This window comes from Bos javanicus, chromosome 8 (genome assembly GCF_032452875.1).
Source record: "Bos javanicus breed banteng chromosome 8, ARS-OSU_banteng_1.0, whole genome shotgun sequence".
In the NCBI taxonomy this organism is placed as follows: Eukaryota; Metazoa; Chordata; class Mammalia; order Artiodactyla; family Bovidae; genus Bos; species Bos javanicus.
The window spans coordinates 17,070,466-17,087,203 of NC_083875.1; positions in this window are offsets into that span (position 1 = coordinate 17,070,466).

Genomic DNA, 16,738 nt, shown 5'->3' on the forward strand with positions numbered 1-16,738 from the left:
ACAAAGCAATGTTTCGAGTGTAACTATTTTTGTTGTTGTTCAGTTGCTGAGTCCTGTCTGACTCTTTGTGACCCATGGACTGTATTCCACCAGGCTCCTCTGTTCATGGGATTTCCCAGGCAAGAAGGCTAGAGTGGGTTATCATTTCATTCTTCAGGGAATATTCCCAACCCAGGGATTGAATCCATATCTCCTTCACTGGCAGGCAGATTCTTTACCACTGAGCCACCTTATTCAAAAAGCACTAACTTATATAAATAAAAAATTCCCACTAGCTTCCTACCTAATTTTAAATGTCTAGGAGGATTTTTTTTTTTTGTAAACAATTATTATAATTACGGGTAGAAGGTTAGGGTGATGTCACTTTAAATACAGAAAACTTCAGATTTTGGAGGATTTCTGTAGAAAGTGTTCACTTTCCTCAGACATTAATCTGTTCACTTAATGAGGAACAGAACTTGTCCTCACAATTTCAGAGGCAGCTGGAGGTTTTTACACGTTGGTGCAGACAAGCCTATGCAAGACCTTCTCACATTGTGAAGAGGTTTTTAAATAATGTGTGAAAATTCTGTGGTGGTAATATACTTAGTACTTTCACATGACAAAATAAGAGAAGAAAAATCAATTCCCACCCTAAGAATGAAAGAGTGGTCTAAGAGTGGTCTTGCAGGAGCAATAAAGCAATTGAATGAACAATTTCAAATTTGGACAACAGACTTCTGGGAAGAATAGATTTATATCCTCTGTGAACATATGGGCTCAGTTTCTTTCAGTAGTTTTACAGGCAAAAGTCAGTAAATTTCTTTGGACCAAGGGGAGGAAAAGAAGGAAAAGCAGCTACAGGCAAAGCTCTGCCTGAATCTTTTATATTCCCTTGTCCCTACGGCTTTCCACAGCCCATGTGACTATAATTTCTCTGGGTCCTCCCCCAGTCAGGAAGACTTCACCATCCTTAATGGTCCCATAACAATAAAGCATTCAGCCTGCCCCAGATGCTTTTCAAAAGACAGCAGAAATTCTCTTCCAACGTTGTAGGGAAAACTCCACTACAGCTTATATTACCTCTCATTGTAAGTAAAACTACTTAATAAAATACAGAAAACAACTACCTGAGGACCCTGAAAAGGAAATAAAATACAGTGGATTGTGGAGGGAAGTCAGAACTTAGGGAAGGAATCCACACAGAGGTTGAGCAGTAATTCAGGTAGCCAAAACGTCCATGTAAACATCCTATTTCTGGCCAGAGGAATGTGGTAAAGGGCCTAGTAGGTTGAGAAGGTGGGGGAAATCTGACAGGCGAGGTATGGGATGACTCTTACTCTAAAGATAAGTGTCAGCCTCACCCCCAAGACAGAACATGACAGACACAAGCATGAGAGTTGAGGCTTCAAGAACTGACCTAAGGACTTCCTGGTGGTGCAGTGGTTAAGAGTCCACCTCCCATTGCAGGGGACATATGTTCGATCCCTGGTCCAGGAAGAGTCCACATGCCACGGGGCAACCAAGCCTGTGAGCTGCAACTACTGAAGCCTGAGTACCCAGAGCCCATGCTCTGCAACAAGAGCAGCCACAGCCATGAGAAGAACCTGAGCACCGCACCGAGAGAGTAGCCCCCGATGGCCACAGCTAGAGAAGCCCACACACAGCAACAGAGACCCAAAGCAGCAAGAAAGAAGGGAAGAAGCGAAAGAAAAGACCTAAGGTTCCAACCACAAGTCAGATCACAGAACATCTGAGAGGCACACATGCAGGACAGGATAGAACAGGACAAGCAGCACAGCAACAAAATGCGATTGGGAACACTGCCCGCAGAAGGTGAACGGAAACCTGTGATCTGAAAATGAACAGATTGATAACCTCCTAGAAACAGCAACAATCACAATCAATGTTCCCTGGAACAAGAAACATTACTGGGGATAAAAAGACACATCACATAATATAAAAAAAAATCAATTCTCCGAGAAAACATAACTAAACTTCTCTGTGCCTATCAGTAGAGCTTCAAAATACATGGAGCAAAAACTGACGGAAGAGAAAACGAAAATGCCACATATCTGATTAGAGACGTCAGCGCTCCTTTCCAAGCAATCAATGGAACAAGCTGACAGAAAATCAGTAAGGATACAGAAGACCTGAACAAAATTATCAACTATTTTGACTGACATTTATAGAACACTAGCAACAATGGCAGAATATACATTATTTTCAAGTTTACCTGAAACTTTCACCAACTGAAAGCCTTAGAGAAATGAAATCTTACAAATAGGGTCTTTGACTATAATGGAATTAAACTAGGAACCAATAACAGAAAGCTATCTGGAAAATCTTCAAATATTTGAAAACTAAACAACCCACTTCTAACAAAAATACATTACAAGGGAAATTAGAGAATATTTTTAATTGAATGAAAGGTAAAATGGAACATAAAAATTTGTGAGATGCAGTTAAAACAGTGCTTCTAGTAAAATTTATATTAAATACTTCCATTAGTAAAGAAGATCTCAAACCACTTATTTAAGATTTCCCCTTAAGAAACTAGAAAATAGCAAAAAATTAAGCCCAGAATAAGTACATAAAAGTAAGTAATAGTGTAGAAATTAATGCATTGAAAAGGGAAAACTATAGTAATCAATAAAACCAAAAGCTAGATTTTGGGAAAAAAATTACTAAAATTGATAGACTTCAAGCCAGAAATAAAGACAGATTACTGATATTAGAAATAAAAGAGGAAACAAAGACCCCCTACAGATGTTTAAAGGATAAGAAAATACTACAAATAACTTAATATGCATAAAGTTAACAATTTAAATGAAATGGGTAAATTCCTTTAAAGACATAAACTACTAATGCTCACTGAAGAAAAAACAAGATAATCTGAATAGCTTATATGTATTAAAGAAATTGAATTCATACTTAAAAACTACAACACAAAAAACTCCAAGTCAAATGGCTTCACTAATAAAGTCTGTCAAACATTTAAAGAAGAAACAATATGCCAGGAGGAGGAGGGAGACTTTATAGGGAGTTGCGGTGTCTTTCGAGCTTAGGCTTGCTGAGAAAAGTTGAATTATGAAATTTCTGAGGTCTTGTAGGACAAGCTGTCAACACCCCTCCCCTAGGCACCCTGGTTTCATTTCTTTATCACTTCATTTCAGTACCCCACCACCACCACCGCTGAGGGAGCCAGGTGTATAGATTTGCTGGAAGTACAAGGCAAAAACAGCTACCCTGGAGGAGAAGAGGAAGGAGAAGGCCGAGATCCATTATAGGAAGAAAAAACAGCTCACGAGGCCAAGGAAACAGGCCAAAAAGAACATGGAGAAAAAACTGACAAATATACAGGGACCCTCAAGACCCAGGGACTCCCGGTCTGAGCCTGATAAAATTGAGTGTTGATTTCTCAAGAAAAAAAGTAAGAAGAGATAATATCAATTCCATATAAACTCCTTCAGGGAGAAAAAAGGAGGAGCAAACCTCCCAGTTAGTTTATGAGCTAGTATTACACTGAAAGCATACTTAGGAGGAAACCATAGACCAATATTCCTCATAAATGAAAAATAATTCAGTAAAACATTAACAAAACAGATCTAGTGTTACATCAAAAAAGACAATAAATTATGACCAAGAGGGATTTGTCCCAGGAATGCAAGTTTGATTTATCATTTGAAAATCAATCAATATAATTCACTATACCAATAAACTAAAGGAAAAAAACAAACAAATATAACCAAGCTAGTTAGCTATTAAAAACATAGAAGCAACAACAATGAAGACCCAGCACTAACTTACTATAGACTTCTCTACTATCTAATTTATAGGAAGTACCAAACACACTGTCAACACACGCTGAACTCTTTATTTAAAGTCTCACTAACTTCAGGGGATCAATAAATGATCAAAGAATGCATCTGACAGGTCTCGTACACAAATTCTCTTGTTACCTAGCAGAATTATCTTATTTTTGATGTCACTTTCTACCCATAGCTCCCTCATGCATTTGTTGCCGTAAAATAAAAAAATACAAAGTAATGGAGCAATTACATTACTGTGATCACTTTCTGAATTGAATCATTCAAGACTTACAGGAGTACAGGCGGCTGCGACCTGCGCGCTAAGTGCGGCCGAAAGGAGCTACCCCACGTCTGAGGTCAGGGGCAGAAGCTGAGAGGACCCGATGCCAGAGAGGCCGCGGCCAAGAGGCGTTACCCCACGTCGGAGGTCAGGGGCAGCAGCCGAGAGCCCCAGGCTGCGACGGCGCAGGAACGGCCAAGAGGAGCTACCCCGCGTCCAACGTTAGGGACGGCAGCCGAGAGGAGTTACCACACGCCCGAGGCCAGGCGCGGTGACCAGGAGGAGCAAACCCACCTCCAAAGGAGCAGCGGCTGCGCAGGCGCAGGAGGGCCTAGAGGAGCTACTCCACATTCAAGGTCAGAAGGGGCAGCGGTGAGGAGATACCCCTCCTCCAAGGTAAGGAGCAGCGGCTGCGCTTTGCTGAAACAGCCGTGAAGAGATACCCCACGTCCAAGGTAAGACAAACCCAAGTAAGATGGTAGGTGTTGCAAGAGGGCATCAGAGAGCAGACACACTGAAACCATACTCACAGAAAACTAGTCAATCTAATCACACTAGGACCACAGCCTTGTCTAACTCAATGAAACTAAGCCATGCCCGTGGGGCTACCCAAGATGGCGGGTCATGGTGGAGAGGGTTGACAGAATATGGTCCACTGGAGAAGGGAATGGCAAACCACTTCAGTATTCTTGCCTTGAGAACCCCATGAACAGTATGAAAAGACAAAATGATAGGATACTGAAAGAGGAACTCCCCAGGTCAGTAGGTGCCCAATATGCTACTGGAGATCAGTGGAGAAATAACTCCAGAAAGAATGAAGGGATGGAGCCAAAGCAAAAACAATACCCAGTTGTGGATGTGAGTGGTGATAGAAGCAAGGTCCGATACTATAAAGAGAAATATTTCATAGGAACCTGGAATGTCAGGTCCATGAATCAAGGCAAATTGGAAGTGGTCAAACAAGAGATGGCAAGAGTGAACGTCGACATGCTAGGAATCAGCGAACTAAAATGGACTGGAATGGGTGAATTTAACTCAGATGACCATTATATCTGCTACTGTGGGCAGGAATCCCTCAGAAGAAATGGAGTAGCCATCATGGTCAACAAAAGAGTTCAAAATGCAGTACTTGGATGCAATCTCAAAAATGACAGAATGATCTCTGTTCGTTTCCAAGGCAAACCATTCAATATCACAGTAATCCAAGTCTATGGCCCAACCAGTAACGCTGAAGAAGCAGAAGCTGAATGGTTCTATGAAGACCTACAAGACCTTTTAGAACTAACACCGAAAAAAGATGTCCTTTTCATTATAGGGGACTGGAATGCAAAAGTAGGAAGTCAAGAAACACCTGGAGTAACAGGCAAATTTGGCGTTGGAATACAGAATGAAGCAGGGCAAAGACTAATAGTGTTTTGCCAAGAGAAGTCACTGGTCATAGCAAACACCCTCTTTCAACAACACAAGAGAAGATTCTACACATGGACATCACCAGATGGTCAACACCAAAATCAGATTGATTATATTCTTTGCAGCCAAAGATGGAGAAGCTCTATACAGTCAACAAAAAGAAGACCAGGAGCTGACTGTGGCTCAGACCATGAACTCCTTATTGCCAAATTCAGACTTAAATTGAAGAAAGTAGGGAAAAGCACTAGACCATTCAGGTATGACCTAAATCAAATCCCTTATGATGATACAGTGGAAGTGAGAAATAGATTTAAGGGCCTAGATCTGATAGATAGAGTGCCTGATGAACTATGGACGGAGGTTCATGACATTGTACAGGAGACAGGGATCAAGACCATCCCCATGGAAAAGAAATGCAAAAAAGCAAAATGGCTGTCTTGGGGAGGCCTTACAAATAGCTGTGAAAAGAAGAGAAGCGAAAAGCAAAGGCGAGAAGGAAAGATATAAGCATCTGAATGCAGACTTCCGAAGAATAGCAAGAAGAGATAAGAAAGCCTTCCTCAGTGATCAATACAAAGAAATAGAGGAAAATGACAGAATGGGAAAGACTAGAGATCTCCTCAAGAAAATTAGAGATACCAAGGGAACATTTCATGCAAAGATGGGCTCGATAAAGGACAGAAATGATATGGACCTAACAGAAGCAGAAGATATTAAGAAGAGGTGGCAAGAATACACAGAAGAACTGTACAAAAAAGATCTTCATGACCCATATAATCACGATGGTGTGATCACTCACCTAGAGCCAGACATCCTGGAATGTGAAGTCAGGTGGGCCTTAGAAAGCATCACTACAAACAAAGCTAGTGGAGGTGATGGAATTCCAGTTGAGCTATTTCAAATCCTGAAAGATGATGCTGTGAAAGTGCTGCACTCAATATGCCAGCAAATTTGGGAAATTCAGCAGTGGCCACAGGACTGGAAAAGGTCAGTTTTCATTCCAATCCCAAAGAAAGGTAATGCCAAAGAATGCTCAAACTACCTCACAATTGCACTCATCTCACACACTAGTAAAGTAATGCTCAAAATTCTCCAAGCCAGGCTTCAGCAATACGTGAACCGTGAACTTCCAGATGTTCAAGCTGGTTTTAGAAAAGGCAGAGGAACCAGAGACCAAATTGCCAACATCCTCTGGATCATTGAAAAAGCAAGAAAAGTTCCAGAAAAACATCTATTTCCACTTTATTGACTATACCAAAGCCTTTGACTGTATGGATCACAATAAACTGTGGAAATTCTGAAAGAGATGGGAATACCAGACCACCTGACCTGCCTCTTGAGAAATCTGTATGCAGGTCAGGAAGCAACAGTTAGAACTGGACATGGAACAACATACTGGTTCCAAATCGGGAAAGGAGTACATCAAGGCTGTATATTGTCACCCTGCTTATTTAACTTCTAGGCAGAGTACATCATGAGAAACGCTGGGCTGGAAGAAGCACAAGCTGGAATCAAGATTGCTGGGAGAAATATCAAAAACCTCAGATGTGCAGATGATACCACCCTTATAGCAGAAAGTGAAGAGGAACTAAAAAGCCTCTTGATGAAGGTGAAAGAGGAGAGTGAAAAAGTTGGCTTAAAACTCAACATTCAGAAAATGAAGATCATGGCATCTGGTCCCATCACTTCATGGGAAATAGATGGGGAAACAGTGGAAACAGTGTCAGACTTTATTTTTCTGGGCTCCAAAATCACTGCAGATGGTGACTGCAGCCATGAAATTAAAAGACACTTACTCCTTGGAAGGAAAGTTATGACCAACCTAGATAGCATATTGAAAAGCAGAGACATTACTTTGCCAACAAAGGTTCGTCTAGTCAAGGCTATGGTTTTTCCTGTGGTCATGTATGGATGTGAGAGTTGGACTGTGAAGAAAGCTGAGTGCTGAAGAACTGATGTTTTTGAACTGTGGTGTTGGAGAAGACTCTTGAGAGTCCCTTGGACTGCAAGGAGATCCAACCAGTCCATTCTGAAGGAGATCAGCCCTGGGATTTCTTTGGAAGGAATGATGCTAAAGCTGAAACTCCAGTACTTTGGCCACCTCATGCGAAGAGTTGACTCATTGGAAAAGACTCTGATGCTGGGAGGGATTGGGGGCAGGAGGAGAAGGGGATGACAGAGGATGAGATGGCTGGATGGCATCACTGACTCGATGGACGTGATTCTGAGTGAGCTCTGGGAGTTGGTGATGAACAGGGAGGCCTGGCGTGCTGCGATTCATGGGGTCGCAAAGAGTCGGACGTGACTGAGTGACTGAACTGAACTGATGCTTGTTTGACCTTCTGGTTAACCATACTAGTATCCCTCCAACCTCTAAGTGAAGCCACTGCAGATACAAGATTTTCATTATTCAAATTGCCCCTCTGGAGAACAAACAAGAAAACACTTGAGATTGTTCAGTTATGTGAATTGCGTCATCATGCCATTAACCTCGGTCTCAGTCTGGTGGCTTCTGGCTGCTTTGAGCTCTACTGTAGCTCTGCTCCAGCTCTCAGGGAGCTGCCCCAGTGTGGCTTCAGTGATGCTGCCCTCACAGTGTGCAGCCCAGAGGCAGGTGCACGACCCTCCAAACTGTGCCCAAGAATATGGGATACGGAGAACAACCCTGGATTCATAAACATTTCTCATTTTCATTTTCCTCATAGACTACGGTATTTTGCATGTTTAAATAAGGGAATAGGGACTTCCCTGGTGGCGCAGTGAATAAGGAATCTGCCTGCCAATGCCGGGAACACAAGTTCGATCCTTCATCAGCGAAGATCCCACATACCTCAGAGAAACAAAGCCCGTGCTCCGCAACGAGAAGCCACCGCCTTGAGAAGCCCATGTACCACAACAAACAGTAGCCCGCACGCTGCAACAGGAGTCCAGTCTAGTCTACTCTCTTACTGCAACTAGAGAAAGCTGCGCACATCAATGAAGACCCAGCACAGCCAAAAATAAAGAAAATTTTAAAAATAAATAAAGGAAGGGGCTATTTGAAAACTTTATTTTCACAAATTGTCTTAGACTTTAAAGTAAATTTTTGCCTTAGGACATCATGTTCTTGTGACTTTTGATCAATGAGTGTTCCAAAATTCTCTGGAAAAAAAAATGAATACATTTATCTAAATGAAACTTATATCCATATTACATATAAACCATTCACCAGGTTCTGTAGTCAATAAGCTTTCTATGCAACAAAACAGACATACATTGGCACTATAAATTTCTAGAATAATTGTTCCTTTTGAAAGTTTACTGTATGAGGCTTTGAGGTTATGGAAAATAGCCTTTGTTGAACCTGATGATCTTTCCTCATGTACACAGACCTCTCCCCTGTCCCTGTTCACTTGGAAACTTACTCATACTCTGAGTCTTCTTTAGGGAACACCTTCCTGACATCACTCCCTCCTTCTGCTAGACCTTGCTGTACATCACTGGAGCATGTCCAGCATATACGCTCCTGCTAAATTCCCTGAAGGCAGCAAATATGTCTGTGCAGTTTACTCTTACTTTCACTGTCTAGCACGGTCCCCGGTATATAGAAGGAAACCATAAATATACTTGAATGGAGGAAAACCTAAGTGTGCTATTGCCACCAAGGGAAAACTACCCCCAAATCGCGTTTATGAGGAAGCAAAAAGAACCAGTGAGATGATAGTGGGCTTCCCTGGTGGCCAGCAGTAAAGAATCCATCGCAACGCAGGCCACCTGCAATGCAGGAGATGCAGGTTTGATCCCTGGGTCAGGAACATCCCCTAGAGAAGGAAACGGCTACCCACTCCAGTATTCTTGTCTGAGAAATCCCATGGACAGAGGAGCCTGGCGGGCTACAGTCCATGGGGTCACAAAGAGTTGGACTCGACTTAGCAACTAAACCAACACCACTAAGATGGAAATATTGATCACCTCCCTTGAAGAAACAGCCTTTTGTTCATAAGAAGAAATATTTCTTGAAAAATATTTTCAACCCAAATTGTTAAAATGTAAGTTATGGAATATTAAGCATCCATTACTAAATCTGAAATAGTTATATAACTAGACATCCACGATATATGTTTAACTCAAAATACTATGTGTAATTTGATTATATTCTTACTGGGAAAATATAAATGCATACAGACACATATAATGGGATCTTACAGTTTTTCATTTTCTGCCATATATTTTATATTGAAAACTTTTAAACAATTTTGAAGTCAGAAAATAAAAACTAAAAACATTTGCCATTCTGTTCTAGCTCTTCTGCTAAGTGCCAATATGGCAAGAGTTTCAGTATCATATTAATAGTATATACATCATAAAATACCAAATTTTGCTGTAATAAGTATTTGTCCTTTTAAATTTTAAGGGAAACTTGAATACAGAAAATACAAATTGTAACTCTTCAGCTTATATTTCTGAGAGAAACTGAACTGTAATGTTCCTTCAAACATTCTCCTGCCCCATTATTTCCACCTTCTCCTTCTAGGATTTCTATTTCACGTACATAAATTTTTTTCACTAGAACAACATGTCTCATGCTTTTCCCCCCTGTATTTCCTGCCTTTTTTCTTTCTAAGCTTCAGTTTGTTTTCTTTCATTCTACTTTGACTATTCTGACCTTCTCTTGTGTGCACTGTTTTGTTTAAAATACCTCTCACTGACTTTTTAAGTTATTGTATTTTTCAATTCTAAAATTTCTACTTTATTCTTTTGTATATTCTAGCACTCTGGTGAAACCTTCCATGTTCTTATGTATTTCATTTATATTTCCCTCTATTTTGGTGGGGTATTACTTAAACAGTTATTTTAAAGCTATTATGCTAGTTCCAATAACTAAATCACCTGTTAAACTCTTTTTTTAAAAATCTTACATTTTAAGTTATAGCCTTGTATCTTGACATGCCTAGAAACATTTTATTGAACGTCAGGTATTCCCTGTAAAATATATATAGTCTCGATATATTATTTCCTTCAGAAAACGTTCACCCTTTCCTCTGAGGCTGAACTGAATCAGAACTGGGCAACACCCTGGTAAGTTTCCCTTTACCTCCAGTTCACCTCAGTTCCTGGGTGTAAGCCTCCAGGGTTTCATACTTGAGACTGGTGCACCTGGTGGGTCCTGAATCTATCCACATCAGTATCTTGAGGCTGATGAAATACCTGCCTGGTTTTTCACAGACCTTCTGCTTGGTTTTGTGGCCTGTTCAGAATTCAACCAGTATCTTGAAAAGGAAATCAGTTTGTGTTCTCTATACCACCCTTTTCACTGGATCTTGACCCCCAAAGTCTCCAATTATGTCTCTCCATTGGAGAAGGAAATGGCAACCCGCTCCAGTGTTCTTGCCTGGAGAATCCCAGGGACGGGGGAGCCTGGTGGGCTGCTGTCTATGGGGTCACACAGAGTCGGACACAACTGAAGTGACTTAGCAGCAGCAGCAGTCCCATAAGATCCCAAACCTCTGTTGGTTACTTTGTCCTGCAACACAGCCCCTTTGCCTGGGAAACCCATGGATTCTTACAGCCTCTTGCCTTGTACTCACAATCAGCAAGTGCCTCCCCAATTAATGACACTGAAGAAGTTCAGCTCACCTCTCTGCAGTTACCCTTTTCCCACAATCTTGGCCCCTGTCGACCTGCTTACTCTAACAGATCTCTCATGTCTTTAAATAGTTTTTTTTTTTAATTCAGCATTTTCATTGTCTTCAGTGATAGCAATGATCTCCAATGAGCTACTCCACCATAACTAGAAACAAATCTCTTGTGGAATTTTTTCACTATATCTTTAACTTGTTATAAAAACAAAAATATATAACTTTAAAAAAAACGGCCCAGGGGGATGGTGCGGGGAGGGAGGAGGGTTCAGGATGGGGAACACATGTATACCTGTGGTGGATTCATTTTGATATTTGGCAAAACTAATACAATTATGTAAAGTTTAAAAATAAAATAAAATTAGAAAAAAAAAACAAAACAATAAGTGATGTGTAATCCAATGAAAGATAAAACAAGAGATATCTATCAATAAATTTCCTGTTGTTCATACGTATCTTTGATTACTAAAATTTCGTTGTGTTCAGTATATTTATTGAAGCTATCTGCAATGTAACAAACTGCCTGCAATGTGTTATTCAGAACCACAGGACCTCATACAGTTCTTTTCTTCCTATTGCATTCATAAATGTGGATTTTCTTAATTTTCTACCTTTTGGATGAATTCCAGGAGAGTCTTTTATATTTGCTTTTTCTTGGCTCCCTCAGCTCTAATTTTATGATACTTTATTCATTGATTTCATTATATCAATAATTCAGTGAGAATTTTGAACAGTCTCCACTGAAATTGCATCAGTGGCCCTTTTCTCCATTTTAAGAATAAAAGAATAATTGATTACTTAAGCAATAAAATAATGAAATATCACATGTACCATTGCAAGTTCATAAAAAATAATTAGGTATTTCTTCAGGTACTTATTACATTAGTAGGTACTTACTTTGAAGCACATGTTATTATTCTGTTTACATGCTTTATGCTGGGCAATAAACACAAATGCAGTCGATTTAAATTCTTCAGTGGCAATTTAACATAGAAATTGAGCTTAAATAGAACTTTATAAATAATAATGTTACTTCCTCTTTAGCACTGCCTTTCAGAGGAAACATTTTTTTTTTGCTTATAATTATTTGTAAACTAATAATAGTTTAAACATTAAGCATTGACCTACACTGCTGGTTAATAATTAACCCCAGACTCCTGTGAAATTCTCCAAAACATAATTAGATTGATATGCTGAAAAGACTGAGTTCTCTATTCACATAGAAGCTAATTATTTTTTTTTATTGCCCATGTAATATGCATGAGCTAAAAAAAAGACATATCTGGAAAACTCTTTCATCAAGGAAATAAAACAGCTCTTAGCCTCATATGACTACACATTCATAGAACCAGAAAGACTAACATAAACTAATTTTTACCACTTTCTCTCTTAAAAATCTAAGGGGGCACTCTTAAAGAACCCCTAAGACCATCACCAACCCTCACTCCCACTCACAAACAAAATTTCTGTAGCAGTAGGAACTAAAACTTTACGTGGAGCTGGTTAAAGCAAGACACTCAAAAGTGTTTTCTTAAAGTACTGGAAGAAACCAGGGAAATTAATGCCTTTTCCAAGTAATATTTCTCCCTAGCTTTGCATTTACCTGAGTCTTTGTGAAGATAGAACAAATTTTTTCCAGAAAGGCTATGGGAAGACTTACAGCCTTAAACCATCAGGTGCTTTTATTCAAGTGGAGTCTTAGTGGGGGATCACATTGTTCTTCTTTTATTCAATCAAAGAATTCTAGTGTTAGAAGGAACCTTGCTAGTCGTCCACTTCAAACATCCATCTGGGGCTGAAATGCTCTCCTCAGCTTGCTCAACACATTTTTTCCACTGTTATTACATTCTTCCAGTGAACAGAAACTGATGTATCCCACACCCATCATTTAAAAGTGGATATTCAATTTCCAAATACATGGAATTTTTAAAGTATCTTTGATATTAATTTCTCATTTTGATACTAATTTCTTATTTAAATGCTTTCTTCTCTGCAGTCACCCTCTGTGTGTTTTGTCTTCTAACTTCATTGAGACTTTCAATGGCTAAATCAAAGATCCCATGGACTATAGTGCTAAGTCACTTCAGTCGTGTCTGACTCTGTGCGACCCCATAGACAGCAGCCTACCAGGCTCCCCCATCCCTGGGATTCTCCAGGCAAGAACAGTGGAATGGGTTGCCATTTCCTTCTCCAATGCATGAAAGTGAAAAGTGAGAGTGAAGTCGCTCAGTTGTCTGACTCTTCGAGACCCCATGGACTGCAGCCTACCAGGCTCCTCCATCCATGGGATTCTCCAGGCAAGAGTACTGGAGTGGGGTGCCATTGCCTTCTCCAATGGACTATACAGTCCATGGAATTCTTCAGGCCATTGCCTTCTTCAGGGGATCTTCCCAACCCAGGGATTGAACCCAGGTCTCCTGCATGACAGGCAGATTCTTTACCAGCTGAGCCACCAGGGAAGCCCCAAGTCAAAGATGTTTCTTGGTAAATGTCACATTGCACTTGAAAATACGTGGGTTATTTTCCAATATCTTTTGATATTGATTTTTAACATAATTTTAAGTGGTAAGAGGACAGACTGCAGGATTTCATACTTTTAGATCATGAAATTTTTGCACTTTGTTTTATGGCCCTGGATATGTTCCAGTGCCTCATGGCTTACAGTCTATAGGAACCTGAATAAAATCTATATCCTACTATTGTGTGAAAATTGTATAAATATTAATTATGTTGAGTTGGTTCTTGGTGATTTTCAGGTCTACTATATCCTCCTACTTTTCTGTATATTTATTCTATTAATTTTTGAGAGTTTGATATTGACACTCCAACTAAAAATCTCAATTTATCTACTTTAAAAAAATAATTTTAATATATAGTGGGACTATATGTAACTTTGTTCTGTATTTTCCAAGTCTCCTGTAAATGTGTTATCATACTTTCATATTTTAAAAAATAAAAAAGAAAGAGAAAAAAATAGAAATTGGTATATCCCAGAGCAGTTCCGGACCTTCTTAGATCATAAACTAAAATCCTCCTGGAGCTTCTCATTCATTGTGCAACCAAGCAGGACTCTATGGGGCCTTCCCCTAACAGACCTCCTACCCTATGTGTTCCACCTGCCTCTTGCCTGTAGAAAAAGCTTAGCCTTCTAGGGCCTTCTTTGATTTACAAAGAGTAAATTTAATCAGAGATGTGAGGAAATTCAGAAAAGGAAAGAGTCAAGCAAGACACAATAATAATAATGTATCCATTAAACAAAGTCAAGAACCTTTAGTTCCTCCTCAAGGGATATAGGAGAAGGCAATGGCACACCACTCCAGTACTCTTGCCTGGAAAATCCCCATGGACAGAGGAGCCTGGTGGGCTACAGTCCATGGGGTCGCTAAGAGTCTGACATGACTGAGCGACTTCACTTTCACTTTTCACTTTCATGCATTGGAGAAGGAAATGGCATCCCACTCCAGTACTCTTGCCTGGAGAATCCCAGGGATGGGGAGCCCGGTGGGCTGCCGTCTATGGGGTCACACAGAGTCAGACATGACTGAAGCAACTTAGCAGCAAGGGATATAGATAATATTCTGAACCATGTCTTTTGAGCTGTTTTGCAGATACTGAAAGACCCACCACATGGAAGAAGTCAACTATATGCTCCCCACAAGCACACAGATCCCAGACTGGTTGAAACCAGAAGGTTGATTATGTTAACTCCCGATTACCCTACTACTAACCAATCAGAAGAATATCCATGAGCTGATCACATACCCCACAACCCCCTTCTCTAACCCTGTCTTTAAAAACTTTTCCCTGGAAACCTTCAGGAGTTCAGGCCTTTGAGGCAATAGTTGCTCTGGGCTCCTTGCTTGGCCCCTGCAATAATTGCTATGCTTTCCTTCACCACAACCCTGGTGTCAGTAGATTGGCTTTACTTCCACAGGCAAATGGACCCAAGCTTGGTTCAGTAATGAAACTAAACAAATAAATAAAGCAATATCCCCTGGGGGTGGAACAACATTAGTCACCTTTTTCATTAGCATACTTATAATTCCAAACACTTATATTCTGCTTTAAATAGCACACTCAATTTAAATTGTCTCACTTGATTGTCACAAAAGCCCTGTCGGGTATGCATAATAACTTTAAAAGGAACAAAGTAAAACTCAGAGTAAGATTCAGGCTTTTTAAACACTAGCTACCCGGATTCCTTGTTTGGCTCTTGCAATAAATGCTGCCCTTTCCTTCAACACAGCAGGCTGGCTTTACTGCACATGGGCAAGTGGATGCAAGTTTGGTTTAGTAACAGCTGGTCCTCATTAAAGCATGTTCAACAATATAAAGTCTAATCTTTCTCCCAAATGCAATGGGAGACCTAAATATTTGAAGACCTCCTAGCTGTTGAACCTAAGCTTTCTCCTCTCTAAATATTCCCATCTCTTATAGTTTTGAGTTTTTCTCCCAAGTATTTATTTAGTGTCACTGAAGTAGAAAGTACTATGCTAGGAGCAGAGACATAGTAAAATAATTTTCTCATGTATTCTCCTTCTAAAGGAGGTTTAGGAAGCTTTTTCAGAGGAAAGGAAGTCCAGGTAAAAGTCCTAGTTGCTCAGTCGTGTCCGATTCTTTGTGACTCCACAGACAACAGCATGCTGGGCTCCTCCGTCCATGGAATTCTTCAGGCAAGAATACTGGAGTGGGCAGCCATTCCCGATCTTTCCAACCCATGAATCGAAGATGAGTCTCCTGCATTGCAAGCAGATTCTTTACCCTCTCTGCCACCATGAAAGCCCAAGTCTTAATGAGTGACTAGTAACTGTTCATTCATTCATACATTCAACAATGCAGGAGAGCACCTATTACATGCAAAACTCTGTGCAAGGTATTGGGAATCCAGAAATAAGATTTTTAAAAATCATTTATTGGATAAATAAACGAATGAATCAATGTATGGGTGAGATAAAGCACAATCCCTCAGAAACTGACAGTCTAGTGAATGTCAATTCAATCTATTTCTGAATACTTTGTACACTTAAAATATTGTAAAACATTCATCACACAATGGTCTATAAGATTTTACATTTAATTCATTAGGTACATGTATGCTGTATTAGTTGCGAACTGAGGAAAATTCTCAGATTAATTTAACCTTCTGGTAATCAGTTTACTGTGCTGTATACACCATTCATATATCTTCAAAAAAGACTAAAATGCTACTTATCACACCATATTTGAAATACAGTACTCAACATCTCTCAGAAGCTCCACATGCCTCCTATGAACAGTACCTGTGTATTTGCATGGGGGTTATACGTGTGTCTACAAATACTCCAAGTCATAACATAAATATGCTGAGTTTTTTTTTTTAAAGAAAAAAATCAGTGATGAAAACAAAACCTAACATTCTTGAGGCTTCATCCATCATTCAACTCATCAAGTCCAGCATTCTCTTTTCTTCTAGTATCCTAGGAAGACTTGAAATTAGTATGGATTGTTGTGTATTTGGGGAAAATGTGCAAGTAGTTGGTACTTTATCTTCAGGTTATTTGAAGTTTTGAAAGTGAAATTTTGTCAACTATCGTGTTGGGCTAAATAACTCATTGAGAAGCAGTGTGCCAAGCAGTTAATATAAAGAATTTAATTTGTTT